Source organism: Gymnogyps californianus, chromosome 3, assembly GCF_018139145.2.
Source record: "Gymnogyps californianus isolate 813 chromosome 3, ASM1813914v2, whole genome shotgun sequence".
Lineage (NCBI taxonomy): Eukaryota > Metazoa > Chordata > Aves > Accipitriformes > Cathartidae > Gymnogyps > Gymnogyps californianus.
Window position 1 is genome coordinate 1100258 of NC_059473.1, and position 24513 is coordinate 1124770.

Here is a 24513-nt window from a genome sequence, read left to right on the forward strand (position 1 = left end):
TCTCGGGCTCCGCGCAGGGTCGGAGCGCCCGATGCTGGCGGCACCTGCCTCGTGTTGTGCTGCTTTCCCCAAAGCAAGGCAGACCCAGCTCAGACACCAACGCCTCTTTGCTGTTCTACCATCTGCCGATCCCTCCTGCCTGCAAACCCCCGCGGACGTTAGGCTTTGCAGCAGAAGCGGTGAGGAGCACGCGTGCTCGGAGGCTGGAGGTCAGACGTACACCCGTGGTAACTCACTACCACTCCTGGACCACAGCAGGCTGATGTGGGCGGCTCAACGTAGAGGAGAGCAGCAGCTCCTGCCTGTACCCCGCGGTGCGGAGCTGGAGAGGAAGATCCTCTGGACCTGATGTCTTTTATGCATAGCCCCTAATTTTTTATTAGGGACCAGTACCAGCCACAGGATGCTGGGCTGAACCAATCGTTGCTCTGAGCCAGAGCTGTTTTTTTTTAACGCAGTACGAAGACAACAGCAGCAAAGAAAGACAAGAGAGAGAAAACCTTACCTGATCTCCATAATGACTATACCTCCAGCAGTGATCCTCTCCTACCCCTTTGTCGAGCACAAAGCCTCAGTCGTTCAGAAACGTCGCTTGGCTGGTCCTGGAAAAGGACAGATAGCAAAAGAGTGAGAAACACAGAAGAAACTGGAACGAAATGGTCAGTTAGAGGGATAAACTCATCTGTTTGGGATACGACTACTCCAGTGGCTTAGACTCTTTTTCCAAAACCCAGTGCTGGGATGAGCAGTTAATACCAGATGTTCAGCTGCTCCAGACACTTGAATGGGTTTTGGACACGAGGAAAAAAAATAGTCTATTGGAGAGCGCGGGTTTGTGGTTAAAGCACTAGGCTAGGATGCAGCTCTTGTTTCATAACCCAGCTCTGACACAGATTTCCTGCAGGCACACTCACGCCGCATGCCTCAAACCCCAGCCTGCTCCTCCGAGCGCTCAGATCGAGATCAAAACGAAGGGCACATCCCTGAGGCAGGGACCAGCTTTGCAAACCGTACCGCTTATCTGCTCCATCCTGGACAATGGAGAAATGTGTATTTTTTTCTACTCAGATATATGAGGTTCTAAAGGTAAATATGAGTAATATCTCTTGGGTTGAGCAGAAACCTAGCTGGATGATGAAGCGGAAACCAGATCAGATCATCTTTTTTCCCCCAGTGGAAGTCACTACCCAACTCTGAACATGCAGAAACACTCCAGCCCTCAGACTGTGTAACGACAGCCCTATTTATTCCACTCGAGCAGAAGCTGAGCTACTCTCACTGTGGCACCCATCAGGCTCGGTGATGGAGAGCCGACTCGGAGCACGTAAGCCTAACCAGCAGAAGAGGCTTGGAGCAACCGCACGCGTGCATTTCTGTACCTCATTCGCGTCCTGAAAGGCCTCAAAAATACAGATTAAGCTTCAATACACCAATGCCAGCTAGTAAGCTTTACAGATATATACATACACTTATGTATATATATGAGTTCCTGCTTGCAAAATCCAGAGACTAGAGAATGCTGTTTTGGGTGAAATCCCAGCTTTATTGAGATCAATGGCAAGTTCGCCACTGACGTCAGTGGGCCATGGTCTCACCCTTAACACAAAAGGAGCTCCACACAGGGAAAATTCAGGTTTTAGTGCTGCAGTGGGGGTATCGAGCCTACAAACGCACCAAATGGGGGGGGCAAAAGAAAAGACTGAGACGGTTTTGTCCATTAGCCCTAATGAAGGACTAAAGTTGGTAAATTGAAATTTTAATAGACAGCTTTACCAAGAGTAGCACTTCTTTTTATGTGCCTTGTTTTCAAATCTCTTGCCAGACTTGCACTTTCTTAGACAACTCCCCCTTTTTCCCCCCCCCCCACCCCTCTTAAAATACCGGAGCCTCTTGGGTCTCTTCAGCAGCCTGTACAGCAACTACCCTCCAAGCTCAGCGGTATAAATAATAGAAGCAACTTTTACGAATGCAGCCGAGCGGGGTGGTGGAAGCTGCCAGGAAGGAGGTTTCCTACCAGGCAGGACTACAGCGAGCCCTAATCCCACCTCCAGAGCTGGAGACATTCCTCCTCCGACAGCGGGGAGAGTCTGATTTCACACTGCCATTAACCAGCTGCCCCCGGGCTAATGAATAGCTGCGGTTAAATTGGGCAAATGAGACTAGGTATAAAACGCAGCTCAGGAGCAGGAGGCCAGGCAAAGCTTCAGCCTCTGCATGGACAAACCCAGGGAGCTTGGATTTTGGGGTGCCTATGTATTTTTTTTGAACAGCATGGCTTTTATTTTTAGAACACAGGCACCATTTAGCTTTTATTTACTCTTCTGCTAATAATATTAACTGCCTGCAAGTTGTAAACCAAATACAAAATACGATGAATTAAGTCATCAGGGACCAGAAAGCAACCTAGAATATTACAAGCACATAAAGTCAGAGGAGCGTGTGCGTGGGAGCCCATTTAACCTTCCTGATCTGGGGCGAGATCCAATACATTTCTCGGGTGCACAAGAGTTCAAGCACCTCAATTTGGGGGGGCCTGACCCCTAGAATAGAACCAAAGACAAATTTTCGTGGTCTTTGTGGAGCTTAGCAGGACCCTCTCCACAGGTCTTGCTCCCATCGGCATCTGCAGGCACGGCTCTTGCCCGGGCTGGGGGACACGGGCAGTGACTGGGGGTCAGCGGCACAGGGGACAGAGCTGGTGAGCAATAAGCCAAAGCCAATTGCCACTGGGTTGCGCAGAGGACAGGGCTAAACCTGCGCAAACGGGGTCAGAAATTGCCGATGGACATCAGACCTCGAAGCAAGGCTGTGGGTCAAGTTCATCAGCCAGGAGATGGCAGAGCTGAGTTCGGCTCCTCTCTGAACCTGGCAGGTCTGAAACCCTTTTTTCCCCTCCAAGGCAAGGTTCCCCTTTGTGCTGGGCCTTAGAGCAATGCAGAACTGACCCAAAACCTAACAAAACCACCATTTCTTTTCTAGAGAGCAATCAGAAATACGAGCTTCAAGTGAAGTGCCAGAACTTGTTGTCCCCAGTTGCATTAAAACCAGTAACAAATACCATTGGAGGTTTTTTTAAAGACACCTTGCATCATCTTCCTAACGTTTACTGCAACAAGTATTTTAATGGGAAACCAGAAGTCTGTGCAGGTATGTCCATGCTCAGTGGCAAGTTAAACTAATTCTCACACAAGCTAAATTAATTCTCACACAAGTTAAACTAATTCTCACACAAGTTAAACTAATTCTCACACAGAGGATCAGCAACAAGGCTTCGGTGAGTCCTGACAATCGATTTCTCCTGACCTGGACCACCCCGTTCTCCCGCAACAATAAAATCTGAGCAGCTCATGGTCTGCACATGGCAGGGAAGAGCCTCCGTGACAGTCACCAGAGCTGTCAGCAGCACAGCCACATCCCCCGGCGCCGCTTCCGTGCGAATAAATCCCACGGGAACCGAACGCTTGTGCTGTATCTGCACGTTAACTGCACCTCGGGTGCGAACCCCGAGGACAGGGAGCTGCCGTACCCCCGCGGCCCCCATGCAGGCAGCTAAGTCCCTAGACGGGAAGATTTCAGAGTTCACACTAAACACATCTGGAATAAAAATCCCGCTTGCCCAATTTCCCCAAACTCAGAGCTCTTTGACACAGAAGCACTCAGCAGTAATGTAATAAACAGCATCTGCATGCGCTGAGCTTTTTTGGTAGCTGCATTTTACAGGGCTGCTTGAGGTCCAAGCCTAGAAGAGTCATTCTGGAAAGACAGAAAAGGGAAAATTATAGTTATTTTGCTAAACAGTGATCGTCCTGCCTCTGCGCAGACAGTTGATGTATTGGAGCGGTTTATTTTCTAAGAAAATAAGTATTGTGGGTTTTCAGCCTGGCTTCCCAAAGAAATGAGGTTTGTGTAATCTCTCAAGTGTACATCTCTCCACCAAAACCAAAGTCTCCCCCCGTAGCTTTTCAGTCTGCTGCTCAGCTCTAGCCAGACAGAAAAGAGAATTAGAGCTCAACAAATTAGGGGGGAATAAAACGAAACTCAGCAATTGTCCAGAGAAGAGAGACTACATTAGTGCTCCTGCTAAAAGGGAAGGGACGCTCCATCCCTGCACCAGCTGGATGCTCAGGACACGGTCCCGGAAAGCCGACAGCATCCACACCATTCCCGTTAGCCCCAGGACACCCCGTCCCTCGCTCACTGAGCTTTCACATGGATTTGCTGGAGGGAGAGGAAAAGCGGCCTGCGATTCCTCCCCCTCGTCCCTCCAAAGCCACGAATCTCCACGAAACGGGGCTTCCTTAGTCCTGCCGCCCCGAGGCCAGCGTTTTCCCTGCGCCTGCCTGCGGCAGGCAGTGGCCAAGCCCTCGCATCCGTCAGGCAGGAAGGGGGGATCTCAGCAGCTGGAGCAGAAAGGTTACGCTTTGTGGCATGGTTTTTACCCCCACAAGGGCAAAAATCCCAGAGCCGGGAGGAAATGCGATGCGGCGGTAACAGCTGAGCTACAGGAACCGGTACCCTTACACACGTGTGTGCAAGTGCACAGGGCTCCAGGCTTCTCAGAGAATAGGGTCTGCTAAAATCAACTCCGTTATATGGTACAACAGTGCATTTGAGAGCCAGGCCCTCTGGAGACCCTGGGCCAGCTTCCAAAAACTCAGCGCAAGTCACTGCTCCTTATTTCCAGAAAAAAAACCCCATCGATCAGGTCCACAGCACCGTTGCTCGCTAACAAAAATAAGCCTAAACCCAGGAGCCCCGTGCGCGATGCAGCAGGATTTCCAGAGGCTCACGGTGGCCTTGCCCCTCCAGGTTATCCCCTGCACCGGTGACAGCGAGGGGAGGAAGGCCTCACTCAGCACCATCACCCCTCAGCACAGCTCAGTGCTCGACTCAGACCCGGCACCCTTTGCAGAGCCGCACTGACACCCGCCGGGTGCTCCCAGTGTCCCCACCTGCGGTGGTTTAAGCCCAGCCGGCAACAAAGCACCCGGCGGGATGGGGAGGAGAAAATACAGCAAAAAAAGCTCGTGGGTCGAGACAAGGACAGGGAGGGATCACTCACCGCTTATGGTCACAGGCAAAACAGACTCCATTTTGGGGGGGGGGGGGGGGGGGGGGCGGGAAGTAAACCAAGTTAACAACCAAAATCAGAGTAGGATGATGAGAAATACAACCATATCTTAAGAACACACCTTCCCTCCACCCCTCCCTGCTTCCCAGGCTCAGCTTTGCTCCCGATTGCTCTACCTCCTCCCCCCCACTGGCGCAGGGAATGGGAATGGGGGCTGCAGTCAGTTCGTCCCACATTGTCTCTGCCGCTCCTTCCCCCTCAGAGGGAGGGCTCCTCACACTCTTCCCCCTGCTCCAGCGCGGGGTCCCTCCCACGGGGGTCAGCCCCCCACGAGTTTCTCCAACCCAAGTCCTTTTCCACACACTGCAGTCCTCCACAAACCACTCCAGCGTGGGCTTTACCACACAGTCATGGCCTTTTCCAGGCTCAGCCACCTGCTCCGGCGTGGGGTCCTCCACGGGCTGCAGGGGAATCCCTGCTCCCCCACACCTCCTCCCTCTCCTTCCTCACTGACCTCGGGGTCCGCACGGTTGTTTCTCTCACACCCCACTCCTCACTGGAGCTCCTCTTCTTCTTCTCCCATCTTCTTCTTCCTCTCCTGCTCTCTTTACTGTAGCTGCTGCTGCACCTCCTCCTCCTCTTCTTCTTCCTCCTCCTCCTCCATCTTACTCTCACACCTCAGGAGTTCATTTTCCCCCTCCCAGAGGCACAGCCACCGTGGCTGATGGGCTCGGCCTTGCCCAGAGGCGGGTCCGGGTCTGGGGTCAGGGAAGCTTCTAGCAGCTTCTGACAGGAGCCAGCCCTGTAGCCCCTCCCTCGCCGCCCCGGCCCAGCACACCACCACTATGTCCCCAGTTTGTGTCCTCCCAACGCCAGCTTGCCAGCGAGCCAGCGCCCCAGCGCTTTTTGAAGGGGGCTGCGTGGGCAAGGAGAGATAGCTTAAGCTCTGCCCTCCGCAAGCCTGAAGCGTCGGGGCTGCCTGCTGAGAACGCTGCCTGTTTGTTGTAGGGAGTGCAGGACGGGAGGCTCCAGCTAAAGCCAGCTCCGTGCCTTTAGTCCCACCTGGACTAACACGTGAAGCACTGTGGTTTTATTATACATTTCCCCTCCCTGCCAGCCATAGGAACAAGCTGTCCGGGTCCTCCCAGCACGCAGCAACACCGGCACTGATGCTCACTACACGCATCTACACAGAGGAGCTGCAGCCCCCCCCAGCTATCAAGCTGGCAGCTCTTAAATGCTGTTTTAGGGGGCAAGACCAGCCCCCATGGAGGCAGCACCGTGACTTCGCTCCTCTCATCCAGCACCAGTTACTGCTTCACCAGAAAGCCATGCTCAGGCTTTCTTAGCCAGCCTGACTACATGCAGCAGCCTAGCCACTGGCTCTTTTGCAGCCTCCCTGCACCTACAGTTCTCCCTTTTCCTCTGTCTTCATGTCTTACCTTTGCTCAGGCTCTGCTTCGGCATCAAAAAAAATTCTTCAAAACCTGCTCCTTCCTCCTGCTAAGCCGCCGCCACCACCTTCAGCAGCCTCCACTCACGGCTTTGGAGCTCTATGCCCTTAGCATGCCTCGTTTAAGGAAAGCTGCAGCATTTTCCACGAGCAGCGAGGCAGCGCGGCATGGCATGGCATGGCATGGCATGGCATGGCATGGCATGGCATGAGCACGGCCAGCCTACAGGAAAGACAAGCAGCAGCATAAGACTAACAACAAGCAGCCAGCACCCTGGGGAGGGCTTAAGTAGGCTCCAAGGCCGCCTGGCACAAGGCGTCCCTTAGGCACACAGCGTGGTGAGTGCGAGGATTAACCCCGTCCCTGACACTTAGGCTGGGTTGTTCCCAGGAGAGTGCGATGAGTCTGAGCCTTTCCCTAAACCCAGGCTAACTCCAGGCGGCTGGGAGTTTAGGGGCTGATGAAGTTAGTCCCAGTCCGGAGGTGTGAACACGCTCGATGCAGCCTGTAACTCCGGGTGCTAAGTTGCTCCAAGCTCTGTTCAACGCAATTGCGGGCAGTTCTGCACTTTCCGCTGACTCTAGACCATCTATGTCCAAAGCGCTGGTGTATTTGGGGGTTAAAAGGAAATCACTCTGCTGTACGCATTTAAAGTTCGACATTTTGGGAAACACAGTGGATTTTGTTCTCCTTTTTAACTTTCTCAGTTTCCTCAAGGTTGTTGACTTCATTTCTTAGATCCTAAGAGGATCCGCCTGCAGCAGGGGTAGGGATACATGGAGTAAATACCTGGGACAATATTTATATGGGGTAAATACATGGAGCAAAGGCTGTTGCGGGAGGTGTTGCCCTGGGTGGTACAGCCACGCCGGAGTACAGGGACACAGGCAGGTGACTGCCAGTCCTTCCCCATCACCATTCAACCACTTTGGGTGGCCCTGGAGATGCAGCTGATGAAGGTGCCACCACCCTGCTTTACAGGGACAAGGTCAAAGCCTCCCGGACACACCGAGCCTGCTGCAGCCGAGCTCCGCGTGGCCTGGGGACACATCCAGGACCTGCAGGCTGCTCCATCCCACCCCTGCTCAAAGCCGACCCTCCTACGGCTCCTCCTTACATCGCTACAATTTCATCTTTCAACAGGAGGGCGGCAGTTACGCCGTGTAGTAAAACAGATACCCGTCACCTCGTGGAAAATCATCTGCTTGTAGACGTTTTCCTTTCTCTTTCCCTGCTTTGTGTTGGTGACCACCCATCGCCAAGGTTTAGCTCTGGCAGACCGCCCACTGATGAGTTTTCCAAACCCCAGCAGCTTGCTGGCAGCTAGGAAGATCTGCCTCCAGCACCCGCGCTGTTCAGGCGCTCTATTTTTTTTATTTTCCTGGTCTGGGCGGGTGTTTGTTCTTCTTCACCTTGATTCCTGAGAAGTCAAACGTCTGATGCTGGGGTCACGCTGGAAGGAAATGACAATCCCAGCTGAAGACGCCGCGTCGCCCCTTCGCTGTTAAAGACTCCGGTTGCAGCTTGTGTTTCCTCTGCAGCGTTAAAAAGCCTGATATTAAAAAACAAAACAAAACAAGGAGGAAAACCAAGGGTGACAAAGCAATGACGAGCAGCCTAGTGCTGCTGGATAGCTTCCCACTGAACTGGATGACACACATGCAAACCCATCAATAAATACTAAGGCACGAGAAATGCGGCGTCCCATCACTCTCACTTCGCCATCTTCCCCGAATTATCGGGGCTGCAAACCAGGCAAGAGCTCCAGACAAGCAGATTACGATGCCGCTGGTGCCCTTCCTTATGTTTTCCCCCTTTTTTCCACCTCTTCAAATACCTGGCAAGGACTTTTCGCGGGGAAGCTTTTCCCACAGTTAATGAAAGGTTCCTGTTTGCCCCTCGCCGCCTTTGAAGCCCAAACCTTCCCCCCGACACCCCTCCCCAGCAGACCCAGGAATTTGCTGATGATTTACGACTATTTGGACAAGTGGCGAGCAGAGAGGGGCTGGGGGGAAGAGCCCCGCTCCTCCCTGCCAAAGAGGGGGGGCCCGGGTCCCCCCGCTTGCTGACACGTCTCTACGGGGGCCCTAATTGAATGATTTGGGTGGGCCGGTTGTGTTTGCTGCTGGTGGGACAACGCAGGTGCCTGGGCAGGTTGCAAAGGGTAAGAAGGCGCACGCAGTTCGTTACCATCACCGCTGGAGCGGCAGCCTTCATCCCCGCCGGTGCCTTCGGGGCAGCGAAACGCGTCAGAAGGGAGGGCTGAAGATCGGGAGGCTTTAGAAAAAGGTATAGGCGTAAATCACACTGGCGAAATTCATGCTCGTCGTCCCCAGTTATTTCCAGGATTTCCCGCGCGACCCACAGGGTGGAAAACATCACTCGGGGAGCGGCGGGAAATTCGGGAAAAAGCTGGACATCACGAGAACAGCCCTGAAACCACCGGCAGCGAATTGCCGAGGAATTTGACCAAACCGCGAGGACTTAACTAACTGTTCCTCAGCCCATCCATCCTCAGCAGGTTTCCGACCAGCCCCTTCCCGACGCGCGGCCGCTGCAGAGCTTGTTCCTCTTGCCTCCACCCCGTAGCATCCACCGGCTCCCGTCCTCCCCTGCTAATCAAGCTTCAAAGACCGGGTGCTGGTTTATGAGTGCCCCGAGCGCAGGTCTGAAGGCAGGGGTGGCACGAGCGAGAGGCGAGGACCGGGAGGTCTCCCGGGCAGGGGCTGTGCTGCAGAGGTCGAGCTGTGCACGCTTTCACGCTGCGCTGCTCCTCTCTGCAGCCCTACGGAGATGCTTGGGAACAGCGAGCTCTCAAAGAGCCCGTCGGGCTGCTGCCGCCGCCGTGATTTTACACGTCTCTAAACCATCGCTTGTTCGGCCTCGGAGCCCCCGGAGGAGATGAAACGGGCTGCTCCGGCACGACTGCCAGCTCACCCCAGCAGAGAGAGCTGAGCAAGTCTCTGCCCGAAGATGCTTTCAGCGTGACTCCCGGCAGAGGAATTTTTGTGTGAGTGCTTCTTTCGCCAAAATGGAAACAGGAAATCAGAGCTGGTAAACCAATTTTGGACAGAGAAAAAAACATTAGAGAACTGGGGAATGAAACAGAAAGAAACCCTCTGCCGCCACTGGCAAAAACACGTTTTACTGGTCAGCCTTGCATTTTTCCTCCGAGCCCAGATCTGCTGACATTCAGGCTCACGTTTCTGCCGGAATTTCTGCCCCAGTTAAACCCCTTAGTCTCATTTTTCCCTTTATGCACCGTGCCGAAGGTGGCAAAAGCCCCTCTGCCCGGCATCTCCCACACCTCCCGTGGTCCCTCACGCCGGGTACAGCCAGGGTGAGGATGCCGCTCACTCCCGGCTCCGGTCCCTCCCGCCCAGCTTTCCCAAAGCTTCTCTTCTGTTTGCTAATATATTTTAAATCCTCGGATTTCCAGCAGTTTTGAAATGCACTCTTCCACCGCCCTCCTAATCCTCACCAGCTTTAATTCCCCAGTCTGAAATACATCTGAAAGGAGATTAAAGTTTACTTTATCGCTTCTCGTACGTTTTAAAATTCTGATGTTAGAGCGAGGCCGGCTGCCCTACCAGCAAACCGGCTCCCCGCAGCCCCCGGGCAGGGATCCGCGGAGGATGCCGCAGCCCCTCGTCGGCAGCCCTGCTCCTCTTCACAGGGCTTTGGCCCAGGGGGAGCTTCTGCTCTGTGCCCTTGGCAGAGCCTGTCCCCATCTCCGACCGTCTGTCGGCATCGCAGGTGGGTTGCGGGGTCTGAGCATCCCCCGTGCACAATACTCCCCGAGAAATTTTAGGATGTTTCTGGCACTTTTCTCTGGGAGGAAAAGTTCAGATTAGGGTAAGGCTGTTTTCTCTCAGTGTTATGAATTTATTTTCTTCTTTTTTTTTTTTTTAAGAAGCAATAGTACTGCGCTTTTATGGGGAGCTGGGTTGTGTTTTGGGTTGGTTTGAGTTTAGGGAGGAATTTCAAGCAGCTAAGCTTTCTAGCCTGCCCTGCTTGGGGGAGGGAGGTGAGCCACTGCGACCCCCTGAAATCTCTCTCTCTGCCCATCTCCCCCAGCGACTTCGAGCCCCTTTTCCCCGTTTGCTGAACCTGAGCGTCTCGAAACACCGATTCCCTCCAGACTTGTGAGAGCACGGAGGTGGGCAGGCCAGGGAGACGCTATTTCTGCCTTTGCTGAGGGCAAGGCTGATGAAGGAGCACGGCCCTTATCAGACACCGACACGGTCACAGGGAAGCCGAGGATGCGGTTCCTAATTTCGGAGAGGGAGAGGATGCTGCCGGTGCGAGGCGGGCAGCGTGCCTCTGCTCCCAGGGCACCTCCCGCTCAGCATCTGCCCGCGTCCCCGGCTTCCCGGTCCTCCTTCTCCTCCTCCTCTCTTTTCCCTTCTCATAAGTAAATAGATTATCTGAAACTGCTGCATCCTGAGAAAGAAAAAAACAGAAATCCTCTGTACGTTCCCCTTTTTCTTTCAAATAAAAGAAAATATGATATTGGAGTTTTGCACTAAAATTATTGTAATATTCTTTCTTTTACAAGCGCCTTTAAAGTTCATCTTTACGGTTCCGATATTGAAACCATTGCAAAGGAATTGTTTGTGGGGATTATTTGACTTTTTATTAAAAAAATCAAAAACAGGTGGGTTCCTCGTCATCTGCACTTAAGTTTTTAATAAAAAGTAAAAGTTCTGGCACATCACTGACTTTTTTCTTTTTTTTTTTTCATTTTCATTCTCTCTTTGGCCAAAGATAGGACACATCTTTTTCGCTTTTGTGCTGAGGAATACGATTCAGAGGGCACACACCTATAGACGTGGAAGTACGGAGAAACCCTGAGTTCATCACCCCAAGATTTGTTAGCTGGGTCTCCAAAGGAAGCACGGCTTTTGCAATCATGCTGCCTGCCTGCCTGCCTGCCTGCCTGCAATTCCCCTTCCCCTGCCCCAAATAACTCCTGGACCTTTTGGTGCAAGGGAATTAGAAGAGCTGATGTCTGAGATGTACGATGTGCCCGGGGGCTTCGGAGGAGCTGAAGAGGGGTAGTCCAACCGCTCGACGTGAGCTCAGCCTGAGCATCAGACACCAGAGAAGCTACAAAAGAGGTGGCCCGACTTCACGCAGACGGGGCTCTCCGGGGGCAGAAAGCTGGGGATCTGGGCCTCGGAAGGAGGTGCACGCCACGCCACCACCCCGTGCAGCTCCTGGCCGTGGGGCATCGCGGCTCCTGAAGCTTCACGTGGCTTCAAGGAGAGGCTGGGACAGAGGGACAGAGTTCTGCTGAAAACATCAAAAAATACGTCTAACCCAAGAAACAGCTGGAGAGCGTCGGGTTGGGGGGGGTGTTTCACACGCACCCGCCTTGCTCTTGCACCCTTCTCCAGGCAAGGGCACGGTGATGGAGGTACCGCCCCGCTGTCCCCATCCCTCGGGCTTTCAGGGCAGCCCGGGATCTCGGGACGTTGGCACAGGAAAGCAGGCTCCCCCTAAACTCCCAACCCCACCGAGCATCCCCGAATGCTTTCCGCAGGTGGGAGCGATCTGGAGAGCAGCCGCTCTGGAAAGCCTCCGCAGGCTCGTGGCCCTGGGGAAGGGGCTGGTTTTGGTTTGGGGCTGGTGCTAACACCCGCTAGCTGTTTCATTACCCTGAACTCCGCTTCTTCCCAGCGTTTTTCCTCCCGCCGCAAGAGTTTCCTGTATTCTGCTTATCACGTTTTATTCCGTCTCCTAAATTCGAAAGGAAATAAAACTTGGCTGAAGCTAATAAAGCTCATATGAAACCCCGAGCCCTGAAATGCCTGGTGGGGCCAGGCTGCTGCACAGGCGCCCGGGAGAAGCCAGCCCGGGGTGGGGGGGGGCATTCAGCGGGCAGCAGCCCCCAGGCACTGCACCGGGGCTCCAGCCCACGCTCTTCACTCCCCGATGGGTTATTTTAGCTCTGGATAAAAATTTCCCTGCCTCAAAACCGTGGTCTGCCTGTCAGCTGCGGGTTGCCATCCTCATAGGAGCAATGGGAGAAGGGGCGATGCTCCTGAACCCACCAGACGTATTAATTTCTTACGTCTTTATCGTGTCTTTTTTCAGCCTGCTGAGGAAACGGCACCAATGGATTGGAGCTTTCCTTGCGGGTTATGCTTTCTGGGTCTCGCCTGCTCTCTGTGGTTCCTCCTGGATGCCCTCTCAGTCTTCCCACCAGCCAAACGGGCTGGAATAAAATCACCCAAAATACAAATAAGGCGGATGTGAGGCTGCCGCCTTCGTTGCGCGTATTTCAGGGCTTCCCCTGCTTCCCTGCGCTGAAGAGCTGTATTTCTCAAAACTCAACCTGCAGCTGCTGGCGTCAAAATCTGACACGAGTTTTAGCCATGGGAAAGCCTCAGCGAAGGGTTCCGTCTGCGTCGCAAGCAGCTGGCCGGCTTTCTGAAGGACGTAAAAGAATACGATGCTGTTTCGCAAAGAAGATCAGGATGGTTGGTACGTGCCTTTGTTCGAAGCCAGTCGTGTCTAAATCCAAGTGGAAGCAGCACATCAGGAGAAAGGAGAAGCGGGGCCCCAGAGTTATGCGGTTCTGTAAACACAACTATTTGACAATTATCAATGCAAGACACACACGTGCCAGTATTTTGAGGTCAGATAAATACGAGTACATAAAGCGAAACTGAATCATTTTAAGGTCTTGGCCAGCTCTTTATGAACCCAGCTACAAATTACTTTAACTCTTCCCAAAGCTAAAGAGGGTTATGAGAAGTCTTTGCTCAGCAAGCCTGCTCCGTGATGTGTTTCTAATAAAAAATAGCATCTTCAGAAGATGACAAATCTTTCTATTTGCATCCTGACAGCCGAAACCGCCCTGTTAATGTAGCTGTTGAAAGAAGCGAGGACAGCCTTCCAAGCACAGAGCCCATACGAACTGGATTTTCACTTGTAGATGGTGGGCTTCCTCCACTGAACTCAATAAACCTGCTCCGGTCCAGCCCAGGGACCCGGACCTCACATCATCCTAAGGACGGCATGTCCTGGGCTTTGTTTAACGTGCTTGGACTCTGGCACATCATTTATACTGTCCCACAGCTGCCGTCTGTGCTTCTGCCTAGGATTGGTGATCGAAACCTGGCACAACTGCTCGGCAATATTTTTCAGTGATCTGCCTGGAAAAAAAAACCTATAAAATAAATAGTTCTTTGAGGTACGGAGTCAGGTCTGTACAGGGAAGGGAAACAGAAACAGTCATGCCGTAGCAGCGGGGGAAAGATCGGGTGATACTGAACGAGCAAGCGTACAGTATCACCAAAACCAAGCTCCAACTTGTTAATGAGCGAACTGGTCCAAAACCAGGCAAATTCAACTCAGTTTCCACAAACTGGGATCCTGTTTGCTGCCAGCTTTCGTCTCCTAGAGCTGACGGTCCTCGTGTGTGCTGGAGCGATGGTGCCTCTCGTGAAGCATTTGTGGTCTAAACAAAACAGGGAAGCACCGGGGAGGAGCAGAGACCTTGGTCCACAACTGCAGGTGTCTGAGAGCTGGGAGAAGCTGCTGGGTGAGGATGCAAATCTGCAGGTCATAGCATCAATGTGTTCCCGCAGGGCGCTGAGCTCCCACCGAAGAGCTGCCAGCAGCAAGGTTGTCTCCATCGGACCGGGGGACTCCGTTCTCTCTTGGCAGATGAAGACCTGGCCATGGTCATTCATGCCTTTTCCTAACCTGGGCTGCATGGAAGGAGTCAAAACCCAGGTGTGAAGCCTGCAAGACTTCGAAACTCCAGCTAGACATGACCGAAGGCTAAGGCAGAAAGAATAGGGGGGCATCTTACCTATTATGTTCTTCCTCAGCTCGTGTAGGAGGGAACCGTAATTAAACAACCAAGGAACGAAGCATAAGAGGCATCTGGCTGATAATAGACCAAAACCTCTTCACTCTCGCCACTTAATTACTGTGAGAAACTGGACAGCGGTCGGCACGTGGAGGTGGCCATCCTGGAGCAAGAGCCACGCTAAGAAAGCAGCCCTTTGTAACGGGGGAGGAATCAAAGCCAAAGCGATGATGTGTGGGGCTCTTTGTCCGAAAGCCAAACGCCCAGTCTGAGGGATCCAGTCTTTTCGGGCTATTTCCACATTATAAACCCAGTAAAAGATCATGTTTCTGTAGCCTGAAACCCATAAATGGCCATTCTCTCTCCGTGCTCCAGCAAAGGCTGTTTTCTCTGGCCGGAGCGCTCGGCTCCGGTTGTGCCTCGTCTTGTCTACACCGGGGCTCGGGTTTGGCCAGGAGCACTGGCCACTGAGGCATGAACCGGGGGGCACGAGTGAGAGACCGGCTTTAACCGAGCCGGTGGGACAAACGAGTGCCTGTATGGCTTAGACAGCACGCTCCAGCGGAAAGCCGGAGCGATGCTGGGTGTTGTTCCTAGCTCCGCCGTCAAGCCATCGCGCGTCCTGGGGGCAAACCACCTCATCTCACCTGCGTGGAGCATCGGCTCCTCCGGGCAATGAAGCCTGATTAAAAAAAAAAGAAGCGGACCATGCCAGGGCAAAAGTATTGAGTTGTCGTTTTCCTTAAGATGGTTATTCTTCCATAGGATAACTGACCTGACCATCCCCTGAACTCAGGCGATACCCGATAGCCGGCCGTGCTTCCGTAAACACAGGTATGGCGAGGGTGCTGGAAACCAAGCGGCCCAAGCTGTTTTCTTCTAAAATCTGAATTATTGTGAACATCCTAAATATATTTGCAAGGGGTTGAATTCCAAATGAAACTTTTCAAAACAAGCCTTTTGTTGGTTGAATCTGAAAACCTTTTCAAGCTGCCGGTCCCCTCCAACTTCTTCCTTTGAGGTTTTGACTTTTCAGCGCAGTTCAGAGGACAGGGGAAGTGTTTGAGGGCTCGTAAAACTTTGTGCCCAGCTTTTGCACTGAATCACGACTCCCTTTCATTTGCGATCAGCGTTTATACCCAGGAGCAAGCTGTCTTACCTAATCACACCCCGTGAAGAGGGAGGACGCTGTCTAACGTTCACACCAGAACGGGGTTACGAAAGACAGTCGGAACATCTGGAGAGAATAAAACCTCTGAAAAATCCCTGTTCCCAGAGTAGACAGTCCTATAAAACAGATCTGCTGGGAGCCAAATTGAATAAGAGGAAGGTGTAAATGGATTCCTTTCTCTGCGTTGAGAAATGGTAAAGCCAGTGGACGTTTTCCCAGCCCGGTTCGCAGGGAAGGAGCAGCTCAGCTCCCACTGGCAGGCGATGCCCAGGGAAGATGCGCTGCCGAGGGACTGTGATTTCATCCCCTGGCCGGGCAGGTACCGGGATGGGCAGCGGTTCTCCTGCCTCCCACGGCCAAAGAGAGATGTTTCCCTTCTGCTCGGGGTTATCAAGGCTGGTGGGTCCGGGAGCCGCAAAGAGGCTCCGTGTTTCAGGGAGAAGGACACGACGTTCAGCCAGGAGTTAATAAAAGGGCACCGGGAGGGAATTAAAGGGAGGATCCGGCGATGCAGGAGCACGTGCCTTTCGCAGCACCGAGGATTAGCTCTGTGTGTTTTCCTCACACGAGGTGATGGCCGGACAAATTTGAAGCTTCAAATAAAGCAACGGGGTGGGGAAGAAAAAAAAAAAAGTCGTGAGGGCAGACGGATTAAGCAGTGACAGGTCATGGGATAAACAAAGGGTTATTGAGCGATAGAGCGGCAAGTCTCCCCCTTTGGGGGACACCGCTGGTGGCAAGGGGGGACGGAGAGAGCTGGGTGCTCTTTGAGCTGGAAGGGACTTCTCCGTTCTCCTCCAAGTTTAGCTAAAAGGACGTCCCTTTCAGGGATAAAAGAGATAATTAAGTCAATGCCGATGGGAAATTTAGGGGGAAAAACATCCTCCTTTCTAATCCTGGCTGCGTTCTATAGGCTGCAAATGCGTGATGAACTCTCTGTTCCTGGGCAGAACATCCTCTTTTAGGGAAAAAAAAAAATCCATCCTCTTTTAGGGGAAAAAAAAAATAAAAATTAAAAACCCCATTATTTTCAGATATTTCTATGAAAAGGCCCAGAAAAAGAACCCACAAAATGTGGGCAAGGAATAAAGGCAAAAACCACACTGAAAATCTGCACCCAACCAGCAATTCCTATTAAGCTGGCCACAGACTTCCCCAACACAACCCAAATCCGGGATTTCCAGTGTTTGTTACCTCACCAGCCCGTCTGCCAGCGAGACCGGCCGAGGACTCTTCTCCCCCTTTTTCTACCCTCAATCGCTTTTTTCCTCTCGGAAACCTTATCGTTTCTGGGCTGTGCACAGCATGTGGTCACCTGCTTGCCTTTGCCTCGTTACTGGGCGCAATCTTGGGATAAAGCAGATCCAGAACCGTCCTCCAACCTCGGCCGCTGGAGAACGCGGGGGAAGAGATGGTTTTATGGTGTCTGTCAGTAATTGAGCATTTAAAAAAAAAAAAAAAAAGAAAAAAAAGAGAGAAAAGGAGGGGAGCAGGTCGGAGGCAGAAGCAGAGGCATTTCCATCTTCCACAAGACTTCTCCAAGCACAAAGGATGCCTTAGGTTGCCACCTAGTGACTCTGAAGACGAAGGACCAGCACTTTTAGAAGGTCCACTTTGCACACACGTTGCGTGTCCCGGATTTCACCCAAATCCCCCTGTGCTCCCAAAGCCACCGAGGCAGCAGACCCCGGTCCGTGGAGCTGCAGCTGCCCGGGGCTCTGCCGCAGCACTGCTTCGGCTGCGCCCTCCTGCTTGCTCCCTCTTAAATCTCAGCCGCCCACCAAGTCTGGGCTCAAGAGCGAGCTCGGGAAGCCGAGGCCACCACGGATGGTCTCCTGGTCTCCCTCGAGACCTTGCCCTTGGCACGCAAGGATGCTCGCCTTGAGTGCCGCAGTCCGAGAGGCGATGCCCTTCGTGCCGGCGCCCAGGGCCACCCAGCCCCTGCGAGGGCTGCCAGCACTGACCTGCAGCCCGGTGGCACCGGGTGACCCGGGGACAGCTCAGCCTCACGCTCCCTGCCCCAGCCGTGCAGGGGAACCCAGGCTGGGCAGCTCTGCCTCCAGCCACCCTGGTTTGAGCTCCCAGGCTCCCGGGCCGCAGGAGCAGACAGCTGGAGAAAATGTCTTTTGGCAAAAAAATGATAATAAAGGTTTGGCAAAGAGTTTTCATTTAGAAAGCTCTCTTCCCTTTGTTTTTTTTAAGAGCCTGGAAATATGCGGTGCCGAGCACTGCACCTCCAGCCGCACGCAACGGCCGGCTAGGTACGAAAGCGATCGTTTCGATTTCGGGTTACGATTTCTTTTACGAGGCTTCGGATGAACGTAACCTGGAGAGGAAAAAAAAAGAAGCGTCAGAGGGGGGAGCTCTGGGATTTTCTCATGGCCTCTCGGCTTGCGTGAGATGCCCGCTGTGTCCCCAAGTCGATGGCCCTGCAGAGACGTGTCCCTGCCGGCTGCGCGCTCGGCTCCGTCCTCGATGCAGTTAATCAAACGCGCTGATGGATGCTGCCATTTCATAAAGCGGTCTTTATGCCCCAGGAACGGCCAGGAGGTTTTGGATTTTTTTTTTTTTTTTTTTAATTTATTTTTTCAGGGCAGGGGCACGTGTCCCCATCAGTGAATGAGGGGTGTGTGTGACCCGCTACCACCCAGCACCCCATAACTCCCGCGCCCTGACAGCACCCTCAGCTCCCCTACACCGCCAGCGACAACCCCGTGGGAAAGCTCATTCCTCGCCCGTGCTTTATGGGGCGAGGGGTGACGCCTGGGCTGGCCTCCCCCGGGCTGCCCGGCCGGGCGTGCGAGCTGTCAGCCGCACGGGCAGGCTGCGGCCGGGGGGAATACCTGCCGCGGGTAATTTAATCCCCGCTACATCGGAGTACCTGCTGTAATGAGGCTCATTATGAAGCTCTATTTAAAGCCCCATTTAAGCCAGACCCAAAAAAAAAAAAAAAAAAAGCAGCTCTTTCTGCGGCGGGGAGAGGGTCAGCAGCCCCAATTAGAGGCGTGCGGCTGACGGCAGGGCTCCCTCCGCCAAAAAACTGCAGAAACCCAAACGAGGTATCTCCAAAGTCGCGGGAAACGATGCCGTGCCGGTGAACGCAGCACCGACAGGAGAAAAACGAGACAAAGCTCCCGAACAGGGGGTCTCGGCGCGCCCGCCTGGGATGGATGGGGAATGAGAAGCGATGTGATGCTTTAAGACACGGAAGATGCTGGAGGAGGAGAGGAAGCCAAGAGCGCGTGTCCCTGGGGAGAGGTTTCGGAGCAAGCCAGCCCCCGGCACTGTCACCAAAGCACTGGGGAACGGGCTTCGCCTCCAAGCAGGGCCAGGAGCTGCGGGAGGAGGACAGGGAAAGGGCAGGTAGGGAGGGATCCATTCTCCCGGACCCTGTCTCAGGAGCGCTCCCAGCATGTAGGACATGGCACCGAAAAAGCCCTCCAGCAAGCAAGGCTGCCTGCTCCGAGCCCTGCTGCGACCCGGGGAGGGTCCCTCTGCCTTCGCCCGGCTCGCGACCGAGCATCTCTTCCGAAAAGCGATGCCCGCTGAGCGTGCCAGGAGAAGAGGAGCCGTCTCATTCCTTTGTCCCCAACAAATTTCACAGCAAATAAAAAGGCTGCATAAAGTATTTGGTTATTTGTACATTGTTCCTGGAGTGATGAAATTTCAGTTTCCTCTGAAATATTAGAATGTCCCTAAACTCTTGTTTACTATGCACGGATGCAGAAGGAGAATTACTCAAGTTTTTGCAATAAAAATAAGCTCGGTTTTGTGAACACCTGCTTTCCGCTGTTTAATAATGCTGAGCTCCTGTCTTGTATGCTCTTCCGTTTACTCTCCCACAAATTATTTTTGTTCTCAGTTGACAAAGATAAATGATGGGATTAATATATATTGGAGAAGTCCCGGTGAACAGTTTGCTAGCAAAGAGAAAGGATTGATATTATTTCCCTCAGGTAACATAACACAGACAAACTGGATTAAGAGTAATTTGCTGTGGGGCTTATATGCGATCATGAGCCATTAGTGGAACACCATTTATGAAAATTGCTTTTTCTAAAATAAAAATTAGACTGACTTTCATTACCTTGCTGGCATTGGGCAAAGAAGAACCGTTCCTTTTTGGTGAGAGAAGAAAAATTAGAGATCACTAACTGTGTCGTGACAGATAACTAGGAACTGCTAAATATTAGGGTGGAATAGGAGAAGAAAACCCAGCATGCCTGCCATTAAACCTGAGCCAGGAAGGTTAGCTGTGACCCATCTATAAGTAGACGTGATGTTTACCTATTTTCCTTTTAACAGCCCTGCGTGTCCTGGGCCTGCTATTCCCTCTCCATTGAGCCTCAAAGGGTAATATGTTGGGTTTGGGGGGTTTTTTTAGCTTGTTTGCTGGAGAAACACAGAAACACTTCTTAAAAACAGAGAAAATTCAGATCTGCTGAATTAAGAGGAAAGAAAAAAGCGGGAGGTCACAGGCAAAGCCCTTTCCCATCTCCCAAAGCATCACAGAGCGGCTGCTCCCTTCCTCGCCAGGGCTCCCGGGCTGCTGCGGACCTCAGGACAGATCTAACCCCCCCCGGTACTGCTCTGCTCCGGCCTTTCCTGAGCGAGGCTTAAGCCGTTCGGAAATTTCCAGCCATGCTCCACGCTGCCCCGGGGGTGAAGACCCGCTGGGTCCTCCCTCCGATCACCGCTGATGCTCGGGCGTTCACGCCGCTGGCATCCTCCGGGTCACGCACCCAGGAGAAGTTGTACCTCAGCAGTTAATAATGTTCTGTTTACTTCCAGAAGTTTAATAAAGACGGGACTAAACCTTGCCTCAAAAATGCTGAATTATATAGTATCCGCAGGAAGCTCCTAAAATAACTGTTTTCAAATGTGGTATCGCCCAAACCTTTAAAATGCAGGCTTGCTTTGTGCGGCCACGGGGAGTTTGTTCACGTTGCAAAGGAAGAACAAACGCTAAAAATAAAACTGGCCAAATAATAAGAGTTGAGCTGTCTCATTAGTCTGCTCGATACGAACACAAAAATCAGGAGTTTTCCCCGACTCACCCGGCCCAAAAGCCTGCCTTTTCTCCAACCGCCCGATAAAAAAAAAAAATATTCACCTCCCTGCGCAGAGCCTACGTGGCTTATATCTCTCGACCTCTGCAGACACCGCTGGTTTAACAATAACCCTCTGCACTTCGCCGCTTCAACACCTTTTCCTTCACGGAGCTGCCTCGCCGGGAGGCGGATTCGCTCACAGGTCGCCCTCCTGCCGCATCGCCCTGAACCGGCCTCACCTCCTGCTTCACGGGGCCGGGGGGGGGGAAAAAAGGGGGGATGAAATGTTATCCCGTGCCGGCCAGCGAGCCTGCAGCAGATCTATGGCTCCTGCTCCCGCAAGGACCTACCCCACTAAATCGTGCAGGAGAAGCGAGCGGCGTCAGCCGGGAGAGCTGCCGGGGGGCTTGCGAGGTGCCAGGGGTGCAGACCCCTCGCCCTCGAGGTCCCGCTGACCCCTCTGCATCTTACCTGAAATAATGCTTGCAGCCCCTTTAGCTTTAACATCTTCCCGGATCTTGCTTTTGGCATTATTTTGGCAACGCGATAACCAGTCACCGGGTAGGATTAAGGAGAACCGCGGATGTCCTAAAGTACCTTCAGGCTGCTGTGCTCTCTGAAGCCTTCCTTCACATTCGGCTGTCTTAATTAGGCTCCTGAGACACAGCAGGTCAAAACACTTGGCTTTTACGCGGTGTGCTTCAGTGGGTGTTCCCAAAGGGCTTTTCAGAGGTGATTGCCACAGCCCCTGACCCTTTCACAAGTGGGGAAACTGAGGCAATGAGTACGATGAGCCCAGCTGTTCGCCAGAAGAGCTGGCTGCAGCTCTGGGCTCCGCGGGGCAGGGGTTTCGTACCGTGGTGCTTGGACCGAGAGCGATACCCGCCCGCGGCGGGTACCCAAGCAACCCCGTCCCCTTCTGCATGCAGCACTGCATCGCATGCGGGGCGATGCCGCTGCCGTCACCCCCTCCGAGAGGAGCAGCGGGGTCTGCAAACCATCGTGCAAAGATGTCTGCAAAACTGCGATTCATCCTTCGCCGAAGCACACCAGGGAAGGGGACAGAAATCAGAGCGGAGCCTGCTGAGGTGCCCCGGATCACCCTCGCCGCTGTCCCGGGACACCCGAAACCCCTGCCATGGCGGGGTGCCGGATGGCTGGCATCCTCCGGCAGCCCGGCACGGGTGCTGTAGCTCGGCGTGCCGGCATCGGTGCGGTATCATAATTCTGCCAGCCCTGAGGGTTTTGAAAACAATACTGGAAGTAATCCCTTTTGATCTGATGCTAATCCCAGATAATTGCTTTCAGGCTTAATAGGAAAACTGCATTTTCTTGGGGGGAATTGGTCAGTTTGAAAGGGCTTTGATTTAACTGATGCTGTAGGTGCTTGTTTTAGCAGAGGGAGCTCTATTGTTCCTGGGAGCGGGGGATGCCAGGAGTAATGACACAGGCCGTGATCCCGCAATTAAACCCGTCTGTCTGCAGCCAGCCAGCCACATGGGCAGAGCAGCCGGGAGAAAGGAGCCTTTCTAAACCACGCCGAACTGGGGGGAAGCGCTGAAAAAATCCGCTTTCAATATCGCTGAGAAATGAGGAAAACCGCTGCCGCGGGATGCTGACGAGGTCAAAGACATCAGCGGTTTAGAAGGCGATGGGATAAAGTCATGGCTAAACAAACGTATGGGCGGCTCAGGGCGAGGTGCCCTTCCCCACCCCATCGCAGAAGCGCACCCCGTTTTTGGGCTACAACACGGATTGGGGAGATATCCAGCCTCCTTAAGCACCGTGACCTCTCCCCCCCCGCCCCGGCAAGCCAAATTTCAAGCCCTGAGTGCGCCATAAATCACAAACCTGAGCAGCCCGGAGGTGTAAAAGCACCGGTCCGAGCACACGTGTCGCTTTAACGGGAAAGCTGGTTTTGGATGGCAGCTTGTGGGTCACTGTGCTCTCACCCTGTTCCCCCTGAGACCCAGAGCCGCGCTGACAGTGTGCATTCTTTCTGCCTAGCCTCTAAAACTGCCAAACAATGGGTTTCCCATTGTTCATTAACCAAAGGTTCCCATTTTGCAGCTGTGGGTGTTGAAAAGTTAGTCATGGCCGAGGCAAGAGGAACAAGGTGATTCTGTAGCCGTATGAAGGTTGCACGTCAGGGTTGGTTTGGTTTTTTTTTTCTTTTATGAAATATTGGCTCTCCAAGGAAGAATTGGTTTGTGATGGTTTATTCAGGCAGCGAAGGTCCTGGCTAAGGCTTTGAAGGCGGTCATGGGGATGGGTGGGTGAGGGATCCTAAAAAGGCACCCGAAAACCAGCCAGGGAAATTAAATAGAGAAGAAACGGGTGGCCTGAGACCTCCTGAGCTTGGATAAGGCTGGATTGACCCACGCTAAACAAGCCCCGGCAAAACTTGACCTTCCTCGTGCAGTTAAAATAACATTTTCAGGCGGATTTTTACCAGGCCACGCACGGAAAAGCAGGCTGAGCCCTTGGGTGTCAAACCCAAACTGGTCCCAGCTCTTTTGGCCGGGTAAGGTTTGCCATAGGGTCGCGGAGCAGAAAGTCGGAGCGTTTCTGCTGCCTTTGCTTTGAGGTCCTTCGCCCACTGGAGGGAGCAGACGGCAAGCGATTCAATGCACGGGCCGCGGGTTTGAAATATAGGTTTGCATTTAAGCGAGGGCTAGGGAAGCGCGGTTCGATCTTGCTCAAGCAAAAGAAAAATATGAAATAAATTAAAAGCCGGAGAGAAGCGCGATTTGTTCCATTCTGGGCTCTGATTTCTTGCCTTTCGAAGAGCTTTTCCTGTGGGGAAGGCAGTCGGGAGGGAAACTCCAGGCACCCCGTGGAGCTTCCCCTTAATTTAGTTTATAACTCAACACAGTTACCTTGATTTTTTAATAAATGAAATACACATACATAGATATAATCAAATCAGCTGAAATCCCCGGGGGAGCTATAGAAGTCACCGAGTCCTGTGCTGGGGAACCTGCATCATTTCAATATTTTCCAAACAAATTTCGGTGAGCCACACATCAGCTTCAGTTTTACCTCGTGGGAAGGCAAAAATACGCGCTGGTCCTCACCCCGACTGCCGTGTCCCTGGGGGGCAGGCCTCAAAACCGCAGCGCCGGGAAGGAAAGGTAAGAGAAGACGAGAAGCACCCCTCCAATTCACACCTCGTCACTCACCCCCCAGTCTCGTTCTCATGCACCCCGAGCATCCCTGTCCTCCCCTCCTCAGAGCCAGACGCAGCCCTCGGCACCCTCCTGCGTGGAGGCATCGGTGCTGGGAAGCGCCGAGCGATGCCGGCACATCGTGAGGTGCCTGACCTTTTTTCGCAAAGCCTGCTGTTTCTCCAAATCTCTTCCAGCCTTTGCCCATCTCTCTGGGTACTTAAATGGCTTTTCACGGTCCGTCTTTTAGCGGTTGCGCCCAAAATGTGCTTTGGGGGTGTGAACTGGACGCTGGATGGAAGCCCCTCTCCTGGGTCCCAGCAAGGTCTTCCACCCTTGGAGCCTGCCTGCCTCACTGTGCTGGTTTATCTCTGTGAATACCTCTGCTGCTTCAGCTGCCTGAGGGGGCTCAAAAATTTGCGGACAGCATCCCCAAACGTCACTTCTTGGGCTGTGGCATCCTGTATAACCAGGAAAAGGGGAGAGGAAAGCGAAAGGTTTCAGACCATCTAACAGGGCCTTTCAGAGACAGTATGTGATCAGCCTTTCTCCTCTGAAAGGCCATCGATCTCTCCTTTTTTATCTGAGGTAGATTCCCCCACTTATTAGGCTAAATGCTCGCCGGGAGGAGCGCGATGGCGAGAAATGTTGAAGCGCAGGAGCCTAAGCAGGAGCTAGCTGAGACGTACCACCCATCCGGCGAGAACGCCGGCAGCCCCGTGCTCTCGAGGAGGACGTGATGGTGCTTCAACTGGTTTTGTCGGACCCTGCTTT

The 24513-nt window shown here is 53.1% G+C and overlaps 1 long non-coding RNA gene across 1 annotated transcript in view; it reads right to left on the minus strand.

Moving 5' to 3' along the window:
* LOC127015282 (uncharacterized) overlaps window positions 1–5645 on the minus strand; it is a 61299-nt gene extending 55654 nt beyond the window's left edge. Inside the window, exons 1-2 of the long non-coding RNA XR_007766315.1 lie at window positions 5586–5645; window positions 506–602 (exon numbers count right to left, since the gene is read on the minus strand). This is a non-coding gene — a long non-coding RNA (uncharacterized LOC127015282). The remainder of the gene's footprint in view (window positions 1–505; window positions 603–5585) is intronic.
* Window positions 5646–24513: the final 18868 nt, after the last annotated feature.